Source organism: Budorcas taxicolor, chromosome 5 (assembly GCF_023091745.1).
Source record: "Budorcas taxicolor isolate Tak-1 chromosome 5, Takin1.1, whole genome shotgun sequence".
Taxonomy (NCBI): Eukaryota; Metazoa; Chordata; class Mammalia; order Artiodactyla; family Bovidae; genus Budorcas; species Budorcas taxicolor.
This window is the reverse complement of record NC_068914.1, coordinates 68,507,277-68,532,080: the sequence shown is the minus strand read 5'-3', so window position 1 is coordinate 68,532,080 and position 24,804 is coordinate 68,507,277. Positions and strand designations below refer to the sequence as shown.

Below are 24,804 nucleotides of genomic sequence, written 5' to 3'. Positions count from 1 at the left end.
TAGTTTGGGAGTTAATTTTTTGTTGTGGTTTCTGTTTTGGTAAATATATTTAAACAATAGCCTTTCATAACCATGGAAAAGCCCATATTCTGGAATTATATCATTTTGAGCAACGTAAGAAATAACTTCAACTTAGATTAAAATTTAAGTCTTAACCTTTCAAATTAAATAATTTCGTAATTAATTAGACAACTTAAGCAGTTTAAATTGGGTAATTTTTTAAAGCATCCCTATCAGAATCTGCATCCATATCTGCATATAAATGCAGTTTTATATGCAGAAACCCTTGAAAGAGAATTTTTATCACTATCAACAACCTCCCCAACCAAATGAAAAATGTAGAAAAATTCTGGTATGTTTTAATATAGCAAAGCAAAACTTAGTTAAATGGACACTCGATGGTACTTTTTGGTGAACCATTGTTTTACAAGAAATTGAAGTCTCTGTGCTATATTTTGGGAAGGCGTGGGATGTCTCAGATTTGTTCATGGAAACCTAATCAGATAGTTTTAAAATATTGGCAATTTACGATCTATAGGAATAAATGAGTGAACAAACTTTTCTAATCTACGCTTGACCTGCATGTTTTTTCAGACTTGACTCCAATCCATTCCTTACATGAAGGCTCAATTTTCTCAGTATTTTGGGTTACTAGTTCAGCAGAAGCCAAGAAAAACAATAACTTTGTAGTAATCAGAATGTTATTCAACTGTATATTGTTTACTTTATTGTAAATACTGGTGAACAGTGGTCGATAAATAGTTTTATATTCTTCTAAAAAAATAAAAATAAAAATTATTAAGAACGTATATAACTTTTCATCTGTTGGCAGAATATTTCTTTGGCTGCCACTTGTAGTAATGGCAAGATTTCAGTCAGGGAGGACACAAGTTGAGTAAAAGAGATGAGACTGTTGGATATAAAAGCAGGCTAAATTCATGGAAATTTTGTGCCCACGTCTTTATTTGCCAAGGGAGGACTATGGATTTAATTCATATTACTCTCTAGATAGGAAAGGGGAGAAGGAATGTGAAAACCAGCTACGCCGAGATGCTCGCTCATTATTTATTTATTCAACAATGAAAACTATGAAGTGGTAAAGAGATAAGGGCAGTAAGTTGTACAAACTAGACCTTACAGTTTAAAATGCAACCACTCAAGCCCTGCAGAGTGAGGGCTCTGGCTTTCCAGATTCTGTCATTACACAATGACAGAAGGAAGGGACTCTGATTATCTAGTCTGATTGCTCACATCCCTCCAATTAAGATAAAGGAAACTGGAAATGGCCTGCTTTAAATGACTTCCCCAAGATCACATAGCTAATTTATGCAAAGATGGGATTAAGTGCTCAAATATCTCCATCCCTGACCCAGTGTGCTTTCCAGTAGATCCATGTTCCTTCAACTGAGGCAGAACCACTTCCTGGGGCACAAGCAGTATGCAAGGCAACAGGATAAACATGGTGCATTTTCCTGGAGGGCTGATTCTGTTAAGTGATAAGCATTTTTCTACAGTTAGAAAATGCAGCCACCATCGAGTCTACAAGTAACAAATGCCGGAGAGGATGTGGAGAAACTTAACACTGTTGGTGGGAATGGAAATTGGTGCAGCCACTATGGAGAACAGTATGGAGAGTCCTTAACAGACTACAGGTAGAGTCAGCACATGGTCCAAGTCTAATTCCGAAAGATACATGCACCCCAATGTTCACAGCAGCAATATTTACAAGAGCCGAGACACGGAAGCAACCTAAGTGCCCATCAACATACGTGTGAATAAGGAAGATGCGCTGTATACACATACATGTGTGTACATATATACATTAAGTGAAAGTGAAAGTCGCTCAGTCGTGTCCGACTCTGCGAACCCACGGACTCTCTAGTCCATGGAATTCTCCAGGCCAGAGTACTGGAGTGGGTAGCCGTTCCCTTCTCCAGGGGATCTTCCAGACCCAGGAATCGAACTGGGGTCTCTTGGATTGCAGGTGTATTCTCTACCAGCTGAGCTACCAGGGAAGGTACAAACATACAATGGAATATTCAGTTCAGTTCAGTCACTCAGTCGTGTCCGACTCTTTGCAACCCCATGAATCGCAGCACGCCAGGCCTCCCTGTCCATCACCAGCTCCTGGAGTTCACTCAGACTCACGTCCATTGAGTCCGTGATGCCATCCAGCCATCTCATCCTCTGTCGTCCCCTCCTCCTCCTGCCCCCAATCCCTCCCCGCATCAGAGTCTTTTCCAATGAGTCAACTCTTCGCGTGAGGTGGCCAAAGTACTGGAGCTTCAGCTTTAGCATCAGTCCTTCCAAAGAAATCCCAGGGCCGATCTCCTTCAGAACGGACTGGTTGGATCTCCTTGCAGTCCAAGGGACTCTCAAGAGTCTTCTCCAACACCACAGTTCAAAAGCATCAATTCTTAGGCGCTCAGCTTTCTTCACAGTCCAACTCTTAACCAATCATAAAAAGAAAATGAAATTTTGCCATTTGCAGCAACGTGGATGGACCTAGAGATTATCATACTAAATGAGGTAAGTCAGACAGAGAAAGACAAATATCGTGCTATATCATGTTTATGTGGAATCTAAAAAAAAAAAAAAGATACAAACAAAACAAAAACAGATGAGGCTGCAAGGTATCCATCAGGGCCACGATCTCTCCCAGAAGTTTCTATGCCAGCAGTTTTCAAAGTCTTCAAATGGACCTTCTAAGGCACAGTTTTACAAAGTGAATTGCTATACCCTCAACTTGCACCTGCACTTTTTTTTCTAAAACTGCCTGAGAGATCTCCAGCATAAGCAACACTCTTTCTCCTACTCTACGCGGGGGGCTGGGGGGGGGTGGGGGGTGGGGGGGGTGGGGGGGGTGGCGGGGTGGGGAGAGTCATACTGTTCAAATATCTCCAATCTTCCTAAGGTGTGCCTCCCTACATGACTCCAACTATTGGTCTAGGGAGGCCATGGGCTTTTCTGCCTCCCCCTGTCCTGTAAACAGGTCTGAAAAGGTGAGCTTGGACAGGCTAGGAAGTTCTGAATTCAGAAAGGTAACAAATTACTGATGTGGATTATTTTTAAATTAACTGCAATTAAAAAAAAAAACCTGAAACCTCTAGATTTCCTCAGATCTTCTGAACAAGGTCTGCTGCAGCTGCTGCTAAGTCGCTTCAGTCGTGTCCGACTCTGTGCGACCCCATAGATGGCAGCCCATCAGGCTCCGCCGTCCCTGGGATTCTCCAGGCAAGAACACTGGAGTGGGGTGCCATTTCCTTCTCCAATGCATGACAGTGAAAAGTGAAAGTGAAGTCACTGAGCCGTGTCCAACTCTCAGCGACCCCATGGACTGCAGCCTACCAGGCTCCTCCGTTCATGGGATTTTCCAGGCAAGAGTACTGGAGTGGGGTGCCATTGCCTTCTCCAAACAAGGTCTACACATAAGTTTTGTTTCTAATTGATTTCTTTACAGATGTAACATGGTATTCAGTGAGGTCATTATAACATATTTTGCCAAATCACGTCTAACAACAATTAATTTCATACAAGCTCAATGTTCACCTTCCTTCCACTTATGAAATGCGTAATGTTTTCTATCTCCTATTTAAAAAAATGATGAAAACATTTAGATGCCAAGTTAAAAATGCAAGGAAGTACATGGTTTTTAAAAAAATTCCTTTTATGAGGCATCCAGCAAAAAGTTCGAACACCATGGACCTACATTTACTTCTCTCAAGACAATGCTTCTGTTTTGTGAAGTTGAGTTGAAAATGAATTTTCCAGAATAAGCAAGACTACCTCTAGTAAAAAAACTCCTTCTGGTTTTAGACACATAGACAGCACCTTTCCCTGACTCCCAGCACTTAAACAAAATATTTATTTTACATTTCATTTAGGATGGGAGAGAGTGCCAGATGACTATCTTCAGTCACTCACCACTATTTGAAAAATAATCTGGTCTCTATGGTGAAAGTGTTTAGCAACCCAAAAGTCTTACCCTGATCTTTTATAAACACTGCACATCAAAACACTAAAATAAAGCAATTACTGTATGCTTTATATTCACAGCATTTCTCAGCAAGAACAGGTAAGGTGTGAAGGGGTGAGAGAGCAGAAGAGAAGCAGAAGTAGCTCATCAGTGGGTCGAGGACATCTAATTAGTTTCAAAACCACCAGAGGAAATGAATTACAGCTATAGCAAGGAAATTACTATAGCTTTAAGAATATTTAGGACATAAAGATAACTGGTACCTTACTCAGAAATGACTTATTGAACTCATCATGGTCCTTAAAACAAAATTCTAATGAGGTAGATGAAACTGGAGCTGATTATACAGAGTGAAGTAAGCCAGAAAGAAAAACACCAATACAGTATACTAACGCATATATATGGAATTTAGAAAGATGGTAATGATAACCCAGTATGTGAGACAGCAGAAGAGACGCAGATGTATAGAACAGTCTTTTGGACTCTGTGGGAGAGGGAGTGGGTGGGATGATTTGGGAGAATGGCATTGAAACATGTACAGTATCATATAAGAAACGAATTATCGAACCAGTCCAGGTTCGATGCAGGTTACAGGATGCGTGGGGCTGGTGCACTGGGATGACCCAGAGGGATGGTATGGGGAGGGAAGTGGGAGGGGGGTTCAGGATTGGGAACATGTGTACACCTGTGGTGGATTCATGTTGATGTATGGCAAAACCAATACAATATTGTAAAGTAAAAAAAAGTAACTTGAATATATATTCTGGGAAACCTTAAAAGCAACAGTCATTACATTTGGCTAACTCATCATCCATAACTACCACTTATTAGCTCTCACCACCTTTGTGTGACAGGTGCTTAATAAGCACCTTTTAGAGTTCTGGGAAGTTAAGGATCAGGGAAATCAGTGCAAGGTCAAAGACAGGGTCTAGGGACAAACTAAGATGCGATCTGAATCTATTAATCTTTCAGCTTTCGGTTCTAGTTATGTGTTTACTCCCCTCCTCCTCCCCTCTTCCTGGCCATGAGGTTTTATTTTCCAACTGTTTTGCTTGGTGTGAATTAGAAGGGTGACACCCTAACAGAGAGATGAAGCAGCTAGCCACATTTCAACAGCAGGTGGAGGGGGGGCAATGATTTAGAAGGAAACAGAATCTCAATTGTGTGGCTTGCCCAAGGGCCTGACCACAACATTCAGCAGCTCATCCTGATGAATGCCCCATGATTCCAGCAGACATCCAGGGCCACATTTCATTGTTCTCCAGAGCCACGGGGACTTCCTTAGTTCCAGCCAGATCTCACATGGTCTGGCTATGTCAGCGCTTGCCAGACATGGGCTGAACACCGAAAAGTTCCTCTCAGATGTTTCTGGTCTACACCTGGCTCTGCAATTCCAATATGGAGATGTTTGCAATAATACCTGTGAAGACTAAATATTTACATTTGCCCTTGACTGTCTGGCATCATTTTAACAGCCTGGATATATTTCAGCTGCCCAGGAACATGTTCATTAACGTCAATCTTGTGAAAATGCAGTTAAGCAAGCACCCAAGCTTCCAGGGATCGATACTAGGCACTAAAGACCTTTAAATGTACGTGCTACACAGAGACAGACAGATAAAAGTTTGTTTCTTGTGAAATGGTATTATCAGTCTTCTGTTGCTACCACAGCAACTGACTACAAACCTAGCAATTTAATCTTGCAGCTACGTAGGGCAGAAGTCTGACGTGGATCTCACCGAGCTCAAATCAAAGCATCAGCAGGGCTGTGTTCCTTTTTGGAAGCACTGGGAAGGATTCTGCTTCCTTGCCTTCTCCGGCTTCTAAAGACATTCTGAAATCTTTGGCTCATGGCCCCTTCCCCTCATCTTCAAAGTGGGCCAAATCCTCATGTCACATCTCTCTGACCCACTCTTCTGCCTTCCTTTTCTTCTTCATGTGATTAGGATGGATCCATCTAGATAATCCAGGATAATCTCTTCATCTCAAAATCAGTACCCTTAATCACATCTAAAGAGTCTCTTTGCCATATAAGGTAACATATTCCCAGGTCCTGGAGATTAAGACGTGTACAACTTCGGGGGTGATAGGGTCATCTTTTGGCCTACCACAGATGAGTTTCTATTTTGTTTGGTTTATTTTCCACTTCAGCTGGAAGTAATCTGAGACTTCTGCTTCTCAGAATGCCAGGAGAGACAGATCTCCTGAGTTAAGACTTGCTAACAGCTTATTGGCAAGGCAGGCACTTTCAGTTTTTGGATGGTTTTAGATGCTTCATGCCAAAAGGTAGATGTGGAATGACTTTAAGGGAAAGTGTATTTGTTATGTGTGTCTGACTGTTTGCAAACCCATGGACTGTAGCCCACCAGGATCCTCTGTCCATGGAATTTTCCAGGCAAGAATACTGGAGGGGGTTGCCATGCCCTCCTCCAGGGGATCTTCCTGACCCAGGAATCAAACTTATGTCTCCTGCATTGGCAGGCAGATTCTTTACCACTATGCTACCCGAGAAGCCCCATACTTGTTAAGTGAAGTGGAGTGAAGTGAAATCGCTCAGTCGTGTCCGACTCTTTGCAACCCCATGGACTGTAGCCTACCAGGCTCCTCCATCCATGGGATTTTCCAGGTAAGAGTACTGGAGTGGGGTGCCATTTCCTTCTCCAGGGGAAATTCCCGACCCAGGGATCGAACCCAGGTCTTCCGCATTGTAGGCGTCTGAGCCACCAGGGAAGCCCCCATACTCGTTCAGTTCAGTCCAGTTCAATGGCTCAGTCATATCCGACTCTTTGTGACCCCATGAATTGCAGCACGCCAGGCCTCCAAGTCCATCACCAACTCCTGGAGTTCACTCATACTCATGTCCATAGAGTCGGTGATGCCATCCAGCCATCTCATCCTCTGTCGTCCCCTTCTCCTCCTGCCCTCAATCCCTCCCAGCATCAGTTAAGGTAGGTGCAAATATAGTAGCTATTTCTTCTCTTGCTCACAAATGGCACTGGGCAGGAGAACAGGTTGGAGAGGTGGGCCTCCTCCCTGCATGACCAACAAGACTGCCTAGCATTATGCATCCCCTCTGACAAGATATATTTGAGAACCCACAGCACCAGCAATGAAGAGTCCCTGCCTGAACTATTTAGCCTGAGTTTAATCAAACCTCTAGATCCAGCTACTAGTTTATAGAAAATGGAAGACCATATTCACCACCACCACAAGAATAAAATTACCCAAATGTGAAAAAATGTAAAAGATAAATGAGACATCTACCTTAACAATGTATTCCAAAATAAATAACATGAAAAAATCAAGTTCAACAGGAAAAAAAAACCACTATCCACTGGTGACCATACTTTGTGCTCTTGACTTGAGGTAAGCTGGTATATGCAGAGATAGGATCCATCCATGCACTACATCTCCTCACAAAGCACTGGGTGCTGGGGCCCCGGTTGTTTTGATGTAACAGTTTACTAATCTCTGCTACAAAACTCTGTTCGTACAGCAAACAAATTCTGATTTAGTTTTTTTTTGGGGGGGTGAGTACAGTTGACTCTTGAACAAGGTGGGGGATTAAGAGCCCCGATTTCCAAGCAGTCGAAAATCTGCATATAACTGAATAGTTAGCCCTCGCCCCTCTGCATCTGGTTTTCCCATCAGTGGTTCCACATCTGCAGATTCGATCAACCACAACCAATAAATACGTGATGTACATTACGTATTTATTGAAAAGAATCCGCGCATCCGTGGACCTGCACAGTTCAAGAATCGACTGTAATTCTGATTCACAGACATAAACAGATTAACTGCCTGTGTATTTTCCTCAGTGATCAAGAACAAAACAGTCATTACTTCATACCTCAGCTTTGTTCTCATAACCTCAAGTCAATGACTCAGTTTCTTAAGTTACTGAAATCTCTGAAATCAGTTAAGAACTGAAGATTTATTCTAGTAAACATCTTTCAGTGGAAATTTTCCACTTAAAAAAAAAAAAAAAAACAGCAGCCTGGACACGCTTGCTGTTGAATCCCCCGGTCTTTCTAACTGAAGACTGTAGGTCGTGACTAGCTGGGGAAGGGAGAGGAACAATGGGTACTTCCTTTGTAAAAGGGTAAAGGATACTTTAGGAAATGTTTTGTTGTGGTTATGTGCACATGGATGTGTGTGCTGGGTTAAGATGTAAAAAATTTCAAAAAGCCTGAATCTGGCTGCTTTACACACCCCGCACAGTCAGCATCACAAACCCAACTTAAGAAACTGAAATCAAGAGGCAGGAGTCCCTTAGGAGATGATCCCAAATACAGTTAAATTTGGCTTCCCAGGTGGCCCTAGTGGTAAAGAATCTGCCTGCCAATGCAGGAGACCCAAGAGATGAGGTTTTGATCCCTGGGTCAGGAAGATCCTCCTTAGAGGAGGAAATGGCAACCCACTCCAGTCTTCTTGCCTGGGAAATCCCATGGACAGAGGAGCCTGGTGGGCTACGGTCCTTGGGGTCGCAAAGAGCTGGACGTAACTGAGCACACAGCACAATCTTTTAGTCCATCCTAAAGGAGACCAGGCCTGAGTGTTCACTGGAGGGACTGATGCTGAAGCTGAAACTCCAATACTTTGGCCACCTGATGCAAAGAGCTGACTCACTGGAAAAGACCCTGATGCTGGGAAAAGATTCAGGGCAGGAGGAGAAAGGGACAACAGAGGATGAGAGGCTTGGGTGGCATCACGGACTCGATGGACGTGAGTCTGAGTGAACTCCAGGAGATGGTGATGAACAGGGAGGCCTGGCGTGCTGCGATTCATGGGGTCGCAAAGAGTCAGACACCACTGAGCAACTGAACAGAACTGAAATAAAAATAACTAGTTCATATAGAACTTTTGGATTCCCTGGGTCCTCAAACCTCAAGCTGAGAAAGAATAATACAGTTCCAAGTTGTTCATTTTAAGATAAGGAAACCAAACCACAGACAGGTGGGAGCACACGCCCCTCTGCATCCCTGGCCCTGGCCCCACCTACGCTCTCAGAACTCTGCTCCTGGAGTCCCCTTCTCTTCTGCAGGCTGGCAGAGGGCTGGGCACCTGTGGTTACACACCCAGATTACAAGACCCCAGGTGGGCTGCTGGCTGTCATTCCCAGGACCACAGAGAGCAGTTCCTCAGCATTCCTCAGCTTGCTGTCCTAGGCCTCACATGTCCTCACTATCCCAGTGTTAAGTAGGGGAAGGGTTTGCACAAGGAGTCAGCCACGCGGTTCAGTTCAGCTCTTTAGTAATAGTAGAGTGATAGCAACAGCTGTGACCTGGTGGCTAGCTCATGCTGGGGACCTGAGCTCTCGCAGTCTCTTCCAACCTTAGAGAGAAAGAATAATGGTTCTGAGGCCAGGCTGTGGAGTTCAGATCCCAACCACTACCTACTAGCTGTGTGACCTTGAGCAAGTCACTTGACCTCTCTGTGTCTCCGTTTCCAGCCCTATGCAATGGGGAAGGATGATAACTGCCATCTCATAGGATTGTTATAAGGAATGAATGAATATGTATAAAATGCTTAGAACAATGACTGACATAGCTCTTATTTTACTTCATCAATCTTATTTCTCACCACACCTCTTCACTTACCCTTCACTCTAGGGTGAAGAGGGAATGAAAACACTTCTAGTATACCTTAACTTACGTCTCCCAAGACATTTATTCAGCAGACGTTTCCAGGGAATCACAAAACACAGACAAGATACAGTTTCCTGCCTTCAAGATAAGTATAACTTCCTAGAAAACAGATACACACAACCAATTACAAATAATGTGCTGAATGCAGAAACGAAGAAGTGAACAAAGCATTATCTGATCAGGGATGAGAAAGAAGCACAGATGAGGAGTTACAGGGAAGCCTGATGAGACTAATAAAGGAGGCGATGCTTCAGCTGAGGCTCACATGATGCAGGAAAAAACTGTTTCCAGTCTTGCACGAAACCTTACTTACTCTCGTAATAAATTACCCAAAGTCTAAAAGATGCTACTAGAATGGAAAAGCAGAAACAGCTGATTCACAGGGTGCTGGGAGTGTGGACTCAATTCCGAGAGCTGCTGAGCTACAGGAACTGCCTCTTTTGGGCTCTCTATTCACACAGCTCCACCCTGACAACCTTTCTGCCAGGCGTTTGAGACACATTTGGCTGAATGTGTCCCTTTGTCTTTTGATTTAATATTGTTCTTGGTACAGAGTTATGAATTGTTATAATGTTCTTTGTGCAATAAAGAAAATTTTAATAGAATTACAGACATACAAACACACCAAACGCATAAAATCCAATATTAGTAGGTGAGCCACCTACCTGCAGTGGTAAAATTCTTCGGCCAATGTTTTACCAGGTACTACCTGGATGCAGCCCAGGTGTCAGCTAGGGCTCTCCCTGACCTTCAGGAAATCAGCTCAAGCTTTCATGAACTGTATAGCTTCTGGGATCCCAAAGTTCTCAGCATCTGGTGAGATTATATTCTCCGGGTTCCCTTTACTTTCTGGGCTCCAGACCTTATCAGTGTTGCCTCCACCCTGTACTGCATCAACTGTTCTGTGAACCTCTGCATTCCCAAGCTCACCCCTGAAATCCATTCCAAGCTGGGCAGGCACAGGCAGAGGAGAGGCCTCACAGAGACGTCGGAGATCACAAGGGCAGTGTGTTCCCCACCCTCAGCCCTGCCCACGACCTCCTGCTCTGAGCTGGTGCTCTGTCCCTCTTCCACCTCCCCTTCTCTTTTATTCTTGCCTGTACCCGCCTCGCTCTCAACAACCGGACTCTCACAGAGCAGCTCTGCCAAAAGCAGGCCTTTGGGGCCTCTTACTCTTCCTCAAGCACTCATCAAGGTGTCTTCTTCAAGGCTATTTCCTTCATAAAGCAACGTGGGCTGCCAGATGTTCAGATGATAGCATTTCCATTTTCCCTAGCTTCTGAGCTAAATTTTATATTGGAGAGGAGGGGCTGATCCCGGTGGAAGCGGCAGCTGTGCCAAGGGATGCGACAATGGCTGGTACGAGAAGCAGAGGTGGGACCAGGGCACGCTACATGCCCTCGGGGCTAACCTCAAGGGTGGAAGAGAGGTTTGCAAAGGGCTGGAACTCTAACAGAGGCAGAGGAGGATATGAACTAGCTAGTCTATGTCTGACACAGGATACAGCATGCTTGGGGCTGGTGCATGGGGATGACCCACAGAGATGTTATGGGGAGGGAGGTGGGAGGGGGGTTCATGTTTGGGAACACATGTAAGAATTAAAGATTTTAAAATTAAATAAATAAAAAAATTAAAAAAAAACAAAAACAAAAAACAAAATTAAAATTACTCATTAACCCTAGGGCCTGAGGAAACAGGGGCTTCAAGTAAAAACTCCTGAGAAAAATTATAACCTTGACAAGGAAAGGTCTAGCCCCATTAAAATGTTTTCACTGATCTAATAGTAAATACTTAACATTTATAAGGAGTAAGTACTATTCAGATAACTTTTATATAGTAATCAAGGTGAAGGTGAAGGTGAAGTCGCTCAGTCGTGTCCGACTCTTTGCGACCCCATGGACTGTAGCCTACCAGGCTCCTCCGTCCACGGGATTCTCCAGGCAAGAATACTGGAGTGGGTTGCCATTTCCTTCTCCAATAAGGAACAACTTAACAAAACAACAGTCTTCTATTTATACCCTGCAAAGAATGTCAAGCACAAAATTGTTAGCTGTAGCAGAAAAAAAAAACTCACACAATGGCTTAGCTTTATATAAAGTTTTTCCTTAAGTTATAATTCTTTGAGAAAGAGCCTAAAATTTTTCAGTAAAGAAAAAACTTTAACCTCCCAACCACTTTATCAAGCAGAAATAGAGAGCTATTTCTGTACTCATTAGATAAACAGACAAAATTTTGTGATTCCAGCTTATCCCCCATCCAGAAGATTCTTAAAATCTTGACCTACTCTAGGGTATGAGAAAGGATTCCACTTTGATCAGGAGTTTCCTTATGCCCTCTTTAGAGAAGGCTAGAATTTGCTCAAATCTCTGAGTCAGACCTGATACTCAAATTCATAACTTTACCCCTGCTCTAGTTATTTTACAAAAGGTTGCACAATTATATTAAAATTAGAATGTGAGCATAGCTTTTAGTTATATAGACAAGCCTGGGAAATGGCCTTTCTAGCATTTGATCTAAGTAAACTAGAAATTGACGAGCTGTTTTCTGCAGAAAGAGAAACACAGAGGGAAAGGGAAAGGAGGAGCAAGCTGACAAGGATGGGCAGAGAAAGATGAAAACAAACAAGTGTGTCTTAGATCAAAGAGTGGATGGAGCCGCCGGAGCTCTGCTGCTCTTGGTTCAGAGGAAGGAAAGGTCCTGGCCCTGCTGATGAAGGGTGTGAAGTTCAAATTCTGCTGGAGAAGAGATGCAAGCAATCGTGAAAGGGTCTTTTTGAGAAATAGGGAAACACAAGACCCTTCCATATGGTACCCCAGAGAGAATCTGAAATTACAAAGATCCTAAAGTACAGTATTTCTTTAATGATTGCAGCCTTCCAGGCTCCTCCGTCCATGGGATTTTCCAGGCAAGAGTACTGCAGTGGGGTGCCACTGCCTTCTCCTGAACAAGGCTTACCCAGTACATAAGCACAGCACCCAGATGAGCAGACGATGGAGGGTGGGGGAAGAAATAAGGATAAGGTTGCTTAAATTAGCCCTTGAAAGCCAAGGTCTTTGATGGAGAATCAGAAACTAAAGTCATTTGTTTGTTTATTCATGCAATAAGTATGCCTCTGTATGTTCCAGATACTGTTCTAGGTACCAGAGATCCAGTACTGAACAAGCAGAACCTGCTCTCTGGGGTTCATAGGTTAGGGGCAAAAGTAAGTATGCAAACACACAAATATATATGCGTGTTTTATTAATATATAAATTCAAAGAAAACAGGCTTTGGGCTAGAGTGTAACCTAGGGTCAGATGCTTTAAGTAGTGTGGTCAGGGAAACCCTCCTGGGGAGAGGACTTGAGCTAAGGCCTAAGTAATGAGAGGAAGTCAGTCTGTAACGGCCTGTATACCAACGAGAGAACTGCAAAGACTTGAGGCAGGACCCCCATTTGAGGTATCTGAAGATCGGAAACATCTGATCTGATGAAAGTGATGAGCCATGGAAGAGCAATGAAGGACAAGGTACAGACATAGGCAGGAGCCACAGGATAAAGGAGTTTGGATTTTCTTCTAAGTGTGACAGGAAGGCAATGCAGGATTTTAAGTAGGAAAATGACATTTCTATTTTAAAAGACCCCTCCAGTTGCTATCTCAGGTAGACTGTGTGTGAAGCATAGAAGCAGACAGGCAGGTAAGGAGGCCATCTGGAAGTCCAGCAAGAGACGTCGGAGGTTTGCATAGGGTGGTAGCAGAGAGGGGGAGATAACGGATCTGGGTAAATATGGGGGTATTTCAGTAGGTGATCCCGACAGACTGGATGTGGGAGATGGGGGGAACAGAGCAATCACGGATGGTGCTCGGGTGTGGGGCTCAGGCGGCTGGGTGTGTAATGGGGTTATTTACTGAGATGCGGATGATGGGGAGGGCCAGGCCTGATGGTGAAAAGAGGAGTGAGATGAAGAGTTCTGATCTCAATATATAAAATGTGAGCTGCCTCTCAGACTGCAAGTCTGGAAGTCAGGGTTACAGAGATGTTAGTAAACAGAAAGTAGGTAAAGCAACAAGACCCACTGAGACTGCCCAGAGAAAGAGTATGGAGAAGTCCCAGGAGGCTTTCCAATAGCCAGAGGTCAGGAGGTGGAGGAACAATCAAGGAGGTATAGAAACAAGAGGTGTGAGTTGACATCAGCCAAGACAAGAAAATATTCCAAGAAGGAAAAAGTGACCGGTGGTATCAAATATTGCTGAAAGTCAAGTAACATGAAAAAAGAATTAACCACCATATATGGCAAGATGGAGATCAGAGGTTCCTTAACAGAGATACCTGAGGACTGGAGGGATGGAAACTGACCCGAGTGACAACAGAGTGGAGGATGCAGAAAGAGAAAGGGGTTATACGGAGAGCTCCTTCTAGAAGCGCTGTTACAAAGGAGACCAGAGAATGCAGTAGGTAGGGTGGGGGCTGAGGAAGAGTTTTTTTGTTGATGTTCTTGTTTTTTTGTTGTTGTTGTTAACTTTTGTTTTCTAAGACATAGAAAAACAGAACAGTGGATGAATGCCCCATGTTATCCGGCTTTGACCGCTTTCTCCTCCCCATCATACTTCATCTGCCGCCCCTACCCCCAGCTCATTCCCAATTCTCCACCCAGAGGGCTGTTTTGAAGAAAAGCCCAGACATTATTTCAAGGAAAGCTGATTTTTATTTTAAGTGAGAAATACTGTTATGAAGAAGGAAAAGAGAAAGCCCGATTAAACAATGCTATCACTGAAAAAATTCAAACTCCACTACACTAACAGAGTAACTTCAATAAAAGGTATAAAATTTATTTTTCCTTTAAAGCAGGGATTCTCGAACTATGGCCCACAGTCTGCAGGTGGGCCATGAGGGGCTTCCAGGTAAGCAGCAAGCGGGGCACACCCAAGTTCTTTCCTCAGCTCTCATGTATGGGGGAAGAAGAAATCCAAGTTCATGGTCTTTATTTTGTTCTTGTGCATGAATAAGTAGTATAACTTATTAAGTGAGTTATTTAGGTTTACTAAAATTAGTACATTACTAGAGTTTGCAAATGACTCTCATTCAAAATTATGCTAAGCAGTCTGACTGTCATGCAATGTCTGGCACTGTGGCAGAACATTTACAGATGGTGGGAATTTCTGTAAATTGGAGGAATAATGCCTAATCACCCATGGATGTCTTGAGTTACTTGTGCTTGCAATTCTCCTATTTTTGCTTTTTGACTCCAAATTACTTCAGCAACAATTTAGTTTACTGTGGGTTGTTTATATGCAGTGATACATATTTGTATCATTAACACTAATTTGTTCATTCATTGGTTAACTGTGGTCCAGGGTACAAAGATTTGAGGAAGAAAAAGTTAACACAAAGGAAATTGTATATGTTGCTAATTTTTTTCTGTGGCTTGAGGAGGATTTTATCATTTTATTTTAGCTGTGGAAAACCTCAATCCTGTAGAGACAGTATAACAATCATGAGCTCTAACTGGATATAGAGAGTCTATGTTCAAATCAAGGTTTTGTTGCTTAAGAGCTGTGTAACCTTGGAAAACTAAGTTACTTAACTTTTCTGTTCCTCAGTTTAATCATCTGTAAAATGGGAATAATAATAGTAGATGCCTCATATCTTTAAATGAGTGAATATCCATAAATGGGTAACTGGCACATATTAAGTTCTATATTTTTCCATAAAAAATACTATACCCATTACAACAACAATTGCTACTATTATTACAGTTTGTGACACCAGGGTTCTAGGAACACTGAAAATTACTAAATTATAGCTTGATATTGACTTAAGTGGTAGAGATAAGAGCATAAACAGAAGCTAGCTTTATACCCAAACCTATTTAATACATAATAAACCCAACTAGAACCCCAGGTGTTACAGCATATATATTACAATATCGTTACCTCATTATTCTTACGTAAGATAATATGTTATATACAAAATTTTTTTTTTATTTTTTACAGATGAATTCTGAAGTATTTAAGAGAGAAATGTCATGTTATCTAGGACTTTCTTTAAAACACTTCAGCAAGGACAAAGCAAATAAGTCATCTCACCTCTAGTAATAGTAATATAGGTGAGATAACTTATATTCACCAAGAGGAGCACTGGCCTGGATTTGGGATCCTGGAACCCTGGTGCAGAAAGCACTGAGAAGACATGAATGAACCCTTTCATGAACGCCAGGCCTGCCTTGAAGAACACTATAAAACAGGTTGAAGAGCTTCTTCAGCCCCCTCTCATCCCCTTTCTGCAAGCCTGTCCTGCTTTTGAACTCCTCCTTCCTAAGACCCCAGTACCCTTATTTTGTCCACAGTCTTACTGTAATGCTTACCATGGCAGTTCTCCCACAGAGTATACCTGCGTGCTCACTCGCTTCAGTCATGTCTGACTCTTTGCGACGCTATGGACCCTATGGTCGTAGCCTGCCAGGCTCCTCTGTCCGTGGCAAGAATCCTGGCGTGGGTTGCCGTGTCCTCCTCCAGGGGATCTTTCCCACCCAGGGATTGAACCCGCATCTCACGTCTCCTGAATTGGCAGGCAGGTTCTTTACCACTGAGCCATCTGGGAAGCCCCTAGTACATCTCAAAATATAATCTTCTTCAAAAATGAATTCTTTCTCTACCCCAGCTAGGTGCGAGGGGCAAAATGCTTTCTTTTCTTTGTCCAATTTTTATTTTTACTTTATTTTGCTTTACAATACTGTATTGGTTTTGCCATACATTGACATGAATCAGCCACGGGTGTACATGAGTTCCCAATCCTGAACCCCCCTCCCACCTCCCACCCCATATCATCTCTCTGGATCATTCCCGTGCACCAGTTTACAATTACTTGTATATGATTATTAACACCTTGAGTCTCAGAAGTATCTATTCTTGAAAGAGAGTTCTTATCAAAATATCTAATTACTGGACACTTAGAGGAACAAATCTACGTGAAAAAATTCAAACAGTCTGGGCCACCATAGAGCATTTTCTGGAAGCTGGCCATGAAATGAAAATTTCATTAGCATTATTTTCATGGTTTCTTTTCTTTCTTTGAAACAATGTACTCAACATTCAAAAAACTAAGATCATGGCATCCACTCCCATCACTTCATGGCATATAGACGGGGAAACAATGGAAACAGTGACAGACTTTCTTTTCCTGGGCTCCAAAATCCCTGCAGATGGTGACTGCAGCCATGAAATTAAAAGATGTTTGCTCCTTGAAAAAAAAGCTATGACAAACCTAGACAGTTTATTAAAAAGCAGAGATATCACTTTGCTGACAATGGTCTATATAATCAAAGCTATGGGTTTCCCAGTAGTCATGTATAGGTGTGAGAGTTGGACCATTAGAAGGCTGAGTGACAAAGAATTGATTCTTTCGAACTGGTGCTGGAGAAGACTCTTGAGAGTCCCTTGAATGCAAGGAGATCAAACCAGTCAATCCTAAAGGAAATCAACCTGCATACTCATTGGAAGGACTGGAGCTGAAGCTGCAATACTTTGGTTACCTGATGAGAACAGTCAACTCATTGGAAAAGACCCTGATGCTGGGAAAGAGTGAGGGCAGGAGGAGAAGGGGGTGACAGACGATGAGATGGTTGGATGGCATCATCGACTCAAAGGACACCAGTTTGAGCAAACTCTGGGAGACAGTGAAGGACTGGGAAGCCTGGCATGCTGCAGTCCATGGTGTCTCAAAGAATTGGACATGTCTGAGCGACTGAACAACAACAAAGTATTTTATCTACTCTATTTCTAATCTATCTAATCTGTTTCCGTTTAACAGCTCCTATGGTAGCAGAGACCACAGTGTTTTGAGTGAAAGGAGGGAAGAAAAGTGGGAGAGGGGGCTGGGGTTAGCCATTTGTATGAGAGAGAGACAGAAAGAGAGAGATGATTTATTTTTGCAGGAGATGATGATAATAATCACCGTTAATTAAATGGCTTCTTTCCTTTCTCTTTTGGAGGGTGTAAATGTGATTGTTATTCATAAGAAATTCACATCTAGTTAAAACTTGGGACCAAGAGAGTTAATTCCTAAGGTCAGGGCAAATTTGAGGACTGATCATGCTTAAACATGAAGAACTATATTGGTTTTCCAAATCTACTATAATCTTTGGTTTTCTAGTCCAAGTATCCCTTGCCCAAAGAAAAGTCAGCAGATTAAATCATAGTCAGCAGATTTCATTCTCTGACTCACTACAAAAAAAGGATTTTAGGGGATTTCCATCAAGATCATATAAAGGTATGAATATTCAAAAAATATAGAGTCTTAAGAGAGGGAAATATAGATAAAATGGAAATTCAAGACCAGTGAAAATATGAACACAAGTATGCAGACCACAATTGTTAGAACTAAGCTTCAAGTTTATTTCTGAGTTTCTTGGGAGCCAGAAAGAAGAAAGGAGTAGCATTCATTATAGTTATCAGAAAGGAGAACATGTACTGCTTCTACCCAGGGAAACAAAGTTCTTCCTGAGCAGAATTCCACAAGTATTTTTCAAATGGACTGTGACTTTGTGATCTTGAGTAATAGAGGTGACAACATCCCCGACTCTGGGAACTTGGGCCAGGGCAACACTGTTTAGTAGGAGCTCCTGCATAATTATATTAAGTGACAGGCTCCTCTGGGGGCGGGGCAGGGGAGGAGCGGGTATGGAAGGGGCCTTCTGTCCAATTTACAGAGGCAATATATGTACACAATTTTCTAAAATCAGGTCTACCACCTGGATTACAAATTTAAAAGAACTTCTAAAGAGTTCAGACTACTTTTACATATTGGAAAAATCACTAATTAGCCCACAATAGAGAATTTGTGAAGGAAGAAAAAAATAAAACAGAATAACTGGGACAATGTTTAGTTTTTCTTTCTAGAATGCTATTCTCTACAGCAAAATGTGTTTTCCAAAATATCCCTCCTTCCAGAATAATGAAACTGTACAATTTCTACCAACCTTACTTAAGTATACTTGACAAACAGTAAACTGCATATATTTTGGTATGCACTGTGATACGATTTGATATAGGCACACCTCCGTGAAACAATCACCACAACCAAGATAACATGCGTTATCCATTGTCAAAGATAATATCTATTATCCCCCAAAGTCTCTGCTGCCCCTTTGTCTTCAGTTCAGTTCAGTTCAGTTCAGTCGCTCAGTTGTGTCCGACTCTCGCTTCACTCAAGCTCACGTCCATTGAGTCGGTGATGCCATCCAGCCATCTCATCCTCTGTCATCCTCTTCTCCTCTTGCCCCCAATCCCTCCCAGCATCACAGTCTTTTCCAATGAGTCAACTCTTTGCATGAGGTGGCCAAAGTATTGGAGTTTCAGCTTTAGCATCATTCCTTCCAAAGAACACCCAGGGCTGATCTCCTTTAGGATGGACTGGTTGGATCTCCTTGCAGTCCAGGGGACTCTCAAGAGTCTTCTCCAACACCACAGTTCAAAAGCATCAATTCTTCGGCGCTCAGCTTTCTTCACAGTCCAACTCTCAACATCCATACGTGACCAGTGGAAAAACCATAGCCTTGACTAAAGGGACCTTTGTTGGCAAAGTAATGTCTCTGCTTTTCAATATGCTATCTAGGTTGGTCATAACTTTCCTTCCAAGGAGTATGCATCTTTTAATTTCATGGCTTCAATCACCATCTGCAGTGATTTTGGAGCCCAAAAAAATTAAGTCAGCCACTGTTTCCACTATTTCCCCATCTATTTCCCATGAAGTGATGGGACCAGATGCCATGATCTTAGTTTTCTGAATGTTGAGCTTTAAGCCAACTTTTTCACTCTCCTCTTTCACTGTCATCAAGAGGCTTTTTAGTTCCTCTTCACTTTCTGCCATAAGGGTGGTGTCATCTGCATATCTGAGGTTATTGATATTTCTCCCGGCAATCTTGATTCCAGCCTGTGCTTCTTCCAGCCCAGCGTTTCTCATGATGTACTCTGCATATAAGTTAAATAAGCAGGCTGACAGTATACAAGCCTTGATGTACTCCTTTTCCTATTTGGAATCAGCCTGTTGTTCCATGTCTAGTTCTAACTGTTGCTTCCTGACCTGCATATAGGTTTCTCAAGAGGCAGGTTAGGTGGTCTGGTATTCCCATCTCTTTCAGAATTTTCCACAGCTTATTGTGATCCACACAGTCAAAGGCTTTGGCATAGTCAATAAAGCAGAAATAGATGTTTTTCTAGAACTATCTTGATTTTTCCACGATCCAGCAGATGTTCGCAATTTGATCTCTGGTTCCTCTGCCTTTTCTAAAACCAGCTTGAACATCTGGAAGTTCACGGTTCACATATTGCTGCAGCCTGGCTTGGAGAATTTTGAGCATTACTTTACTAGCATGTGAGATGAGCGCAATTGTGCGGTAGTATGAGCATTCTTTGGCATTGCCTTTCTTTGGGATTGGAATGAAAATTGACCTTTTCTAGTCCTGTGGCCACTGCTGAGTTTTCCACATTTGCTGGCATATTGAGTGCAGCACTTTCACAACATCATCTTTCGGGATTTGAAATAGCTCAACTGGAATCCATCACCTCCACTAGCTTTGTTCATAGTGATGCTTCCTAAGGCCCACTTGACTTCACATTCCAGGATGTCTGGCTCTAGGTGAGTGATCACACCATTGTGATTATCTTGGTCGTGAAGATCTTTTTTGTACAGTTCTTCCATGTATTCTTGCCACCTCTTCTTAATATCTTCTGCTTCTGTTAGGTCCATACCAATTCTGTCCTTTATCATCACTCCCTCCCAAATCCAGGGCAACCACTGTTTTGCTCTCAACTTTTAAAGCTATATAATTTTTTAAATTTTTCAATTGAAAACAAAAATCTAAATTTAACATTGTTTTGCATGTTTCCTTTAGTCAGTCCCTGTTTCTTCTAAACCAATCAATCACCCTATGTTCTCTCCCTAAGATTATAAACCACTGAAAGTTCCATGCTTTGTCTTCTGGTTCCTTCAAGCTCTCACAGAGCCTGCTATATCAAGGTGGCAGCACAGTCCGCTTGAGAAAGATGCAGTGACCGCCTTTCCCCGGAAGCTACTAAATCCACTCAAGTTACTTGTTGAATAGGTTTGTATTCTTGCATATTGGGCTTCCTTGAGTGAAGTCTGTATCATTGTCATCATTATCACAAATGCCTGATGATGACTGGTCCTTTGGGACGCTATGAACTATAGCCCGCCAGGCTCCTCTGTCCATTGGATTCTCCCAACAAGAATACTGAAGTGGGGGGCCATTTCCTACTCCTGGGGAACTTCCCAACCCAGGGATCGAATCCACGTCTCCTGCAGCTCCTGCTTTGCAGGTGGGTTTTTTACCACTGAGCCACCTGGGAAGCCCAACTAGCACATCAGCTCAGTTCAGTTCAGTTGCTCAGTCATGTCCGACTCTTTGTGACCCCATGAATCGCAGCACGCCAGACCTCCCTGTCCATCACCAACTCCCGGAGTTCACTCAGACTCACGTCCATCGAGTCAGTGATGCCATCCAGCCATCTCATCCTCTGTCGTCCCCTTCTCCTCCTGCCCCAATCCCTCCCAGCATCAAAGTCTTTTCCAATGAGTCAACTCTTTGCATGAGGTGGCCAAAGACTAGCATACAACTGGCCTCAAAAGATGTTTGTGGAATGCATGAATGAGGTACACCAGAGAACACTTTCATTCTAATTTCAACAATGGGTGGGCAATTTATTTGCCCCTAAATCTTGGTAAAATCATCATAGTCAACAATGAAGCAACAGTTTCCATCCAGCTAACTTTAAAGACAGTATAAACAGGTATTTTTTCCCATTAAAGTCTCCTTAGAGTAGATTTGACTCGTTTCATTTTCTTGGAAGAAATATATCCCTGAGCTTGGTAGAAGGCCATAACATTTAAAAGGGGGGAAAAAAAACTGGGTTTACTAAGAGGTAAGTATTTACAAGGTTCTTTAAGGGCACCTATTATAACATGTGCACAGATAAGCACCACTCCCTTCCAAGCAGCCCTTTTGGGAAGGTACAGAGATATTCCAGTGAGACTGGAATTTTTTGGACTGGTTTTGAGCAAAAAACTTACAGAAAACCTCTTTTGGAGCTGCCTTCGTCTCCATAATCAGTTTACATGACACACAAGAAAACCTGTCATATAACTTACGGTCCTGGCTTATTTTTAACCAAACATTATTCTAGCCAATTTGGTCACCACCTATGTGGTAGACACAGTGATGAACAGTTCTTGGCCAGTCCCCCAAATCAAATCCACCTTCTAAGAATACCATCAGCATAAAAAAATCTTCAGCAAAAATGTGCCAGGGCTCTAAAAGCAAATTCCTGTGAGAGATTTCAGAGACGTTAAGCAACAGCGGCACTCCAGGACCGCCTCTGCAGCCTCTCAAGGAGAATTCACGTGGGATTCTGTACCAACTGTGGTCTAAAGAGCCAGGGTGCTCTTGTATACAGCAATCCCACTACATCTCAGTCATCTTTTTTTTTCCCTCACACAGCCCTACACATAGTAGGTCAGGAAGTAAATGTTTTTCAAAATACATTTCCCTTGAGAATCATCAAACTATGGAACAATGAGGCCTTTATCCACCAGACTTTTTCTTAAGGAGGAAACGTGACCTCGGGTTTCCTCATCCTCAAAGGTGGTTTTCGAGAGTAATCGAAGATCTAGTGGATTTTACTGCCTCTTTTATCCACTGGCAAATACAAAACTTATCCCTCTGAGTGGTGTCTCTTTATTTCTAAGTAACAGAAATAAAAGAAATTTCAGAATCTATGAAAAAGCACCAGCATCTACCATTCTCAGCAACTGGCTAATGAGATTGTGTGTGTGTGAGTGTGTGTGAGTGTGTGTTAGTGTGAGTGTGAGTGTGTGTGTGTGTGTGTGTGTGTGTGTGTGTGTTTTGCTGCTAAGTCGCTTCAGTCGTGTCCGACTCTGTGCGACCCCATAGACGGCGGTCCACCAGGCTTCCCCGTCCCTGGGATTCTCCAGGCAAGAATACTGGAGTGGGTTGCCATTTCCTTCTCCAATGCATGAAAGTGAAGTGAAAGTGAAGTCGCTCAGTTGTGTCCAACTCTTCGCGACCCCATGGACTGCAGCCTACCAGGCTCCTCCGTTCATGGGATTTTCCAGGCAAGAGTACTGGAGTGGCTTGCTATTTCATTCTCCATATATATATATATACATACATATATATATATATATATATATATATATATATGTATAAAATCCACCACCACAGCAAGGGTAATACAATTAACATTTAGAATTTAGAATGCACTTACTGGGCATTACATGCCATGGTGTGTGATCTTTAGGAAATCTAACAAAAGAGGTACTATCATTCTCATTTCTACAGACAAAACAACCATGAAACTTTGAGAAATTAATACAGATGTACAAGTTTACATAATTTATTAGAGGAAGAGCTAAGGTTCACACTCAGGTTTGTCAGAATCAAAATGCCTGTCCCTTAGCTCTAAGATGTGGAGAGCAGGCCAGACTCGTACAGGAGAAGGGCCCCCAGCCAGCCCTATGTGGCCTACAATAGTGATCTGATAACAAGGAAATGAATTGTCAGTGGTCAAAAATCTGGTGTTTTGCACAAAACGCAGGTCTGTACCTCCCCTCTACCAAACTCACTTCACTCATCGGCCTACACAGGCCAAGTAAACACTGCATTTGAGTCTATCACCCCTGTTATGTCCTGCTGCCTCACCAGTACTTTCTTTTAAAGCAAAACCAAATTAATATTCCTCTTGTCCTGCCTTACCTGGATATCTCACAGAAACTTAGAATCATACCATTTTCATGAAGTAGAGCACAGTCATTGAGCTCAAGTACAAACCCTTTACACAGGATCTAAGGTCAAAAAATTAAAAGACTGGCTCGTGGTCATGAGCCACAGGTCTAGATCTGGAATGTTCTTATTCTTGTAGGCTTTGCTCCTCAGCTTCTCACTGGTAAACAAACATGTTTCTTAGTTAATGACCAGGGAAGCGAGGGATCACTATTCTTCCGAAATCCTTTATGAGCTCACATCACTTATAAATATTGCTGGTACTGCCAAGATAGCAAATCATCTTTTTTTTCTTTTATTCCCCAGAGATCTCGTATGCACAAATTACTCTGCTTTTACAGATCCATTCCCGGGCCTCCCTTTTCTGTTCTCCAGGAGCTGCGCAGCAGTGTGGTTGAATACTAAAGAGTAAAAGAAGCTATGAAGGACACCCCAAAGAAGCATCATCCTTGACTTCTTACCCACAGGTCAGGGATAGGGAAGATGAGGACGATGATAACTAGCAAGTGACTCATAGGTCATGCATACCAGTGGCTGACTTGGGCCTACAACCCTCTAGAGGAGATATAATACTTTACTTTTATTTCTGATATTAGCCAGAGAAAATTTATGTTGAGTCATTCTCAATTATTACATAAATGCTAAAGCATATTCCAATTATTTAAGTTGGCAAAACTTCTCCTCCTTACTCCCAAGCTTATCAAATTTAAATTTTAAAACTTGCTCTCCAAGACCAGGAAAAGACACTAAAGAAACAACTTACAAACTGCAAATTATTTTCAGAGATGTTTGCAGCATATGCATTAGCAAATGTAGTTCCTATTTTTTAAAAAAGTAAAACACCATATTGTACATATTCCAATGTTTCTATACGTGACTGAAGCCAGAAACAGCATTTGTGAAATACTATTCTTTTAAGAAAAGTATACTACATTAATAATGAATAATAGTTGGGCCTGAAGAGGTTTTAGGATTTCAAAATAAGCCGATTCCATGCTTTTCTCATAAATCAATAAGGAATAAACACCTCTTTCATCACTCAGAACAGATTTTAAAATTTATATCAAGATGGTATCTTTGCCATTTGTTTTTATTTTATTTCTGACCTAATTTCTGACAGTCTTGAATGAATATCCATGCTTATGTCCCTTAACCATCTTGCAAGGTAGCCAAGCCAACTGGCTTTCCCACTGGCCAGTAAATCACTCTAGGACTCTATGTTCTATTATCAACTCTGTGTATCTAATATCAAATACCATGGATTTCGTGTACTTTTATCAGTCTCTTCATTGCTTTCTGCTTGGCTCCAGACATCTGTAAAACTGTAAAATGGAGCTCTATATATAACAGAGGTTTTTAAGGTGCCCTGAAAGTCCACAGAGGGA

The 24,804-nt window shown here is 42.3% G+C and overlaps 1 protein-coding gene across 1 annotated transcript in view; it reads right to left on the bottom strand.

Annotated features, from left to right (window-relative positions):
- The window catches only part of CRADD (CASP2 and RIPK1 domain containing adaptor with death domain), a 194,115-nt gene that overhangs the window by 45,906 nt on the left and 123,405 nt on the right, over positions 1 to 24,804 (bottom strand). The gene's annotated exons all lie outside the window — the stretch shown is intronic.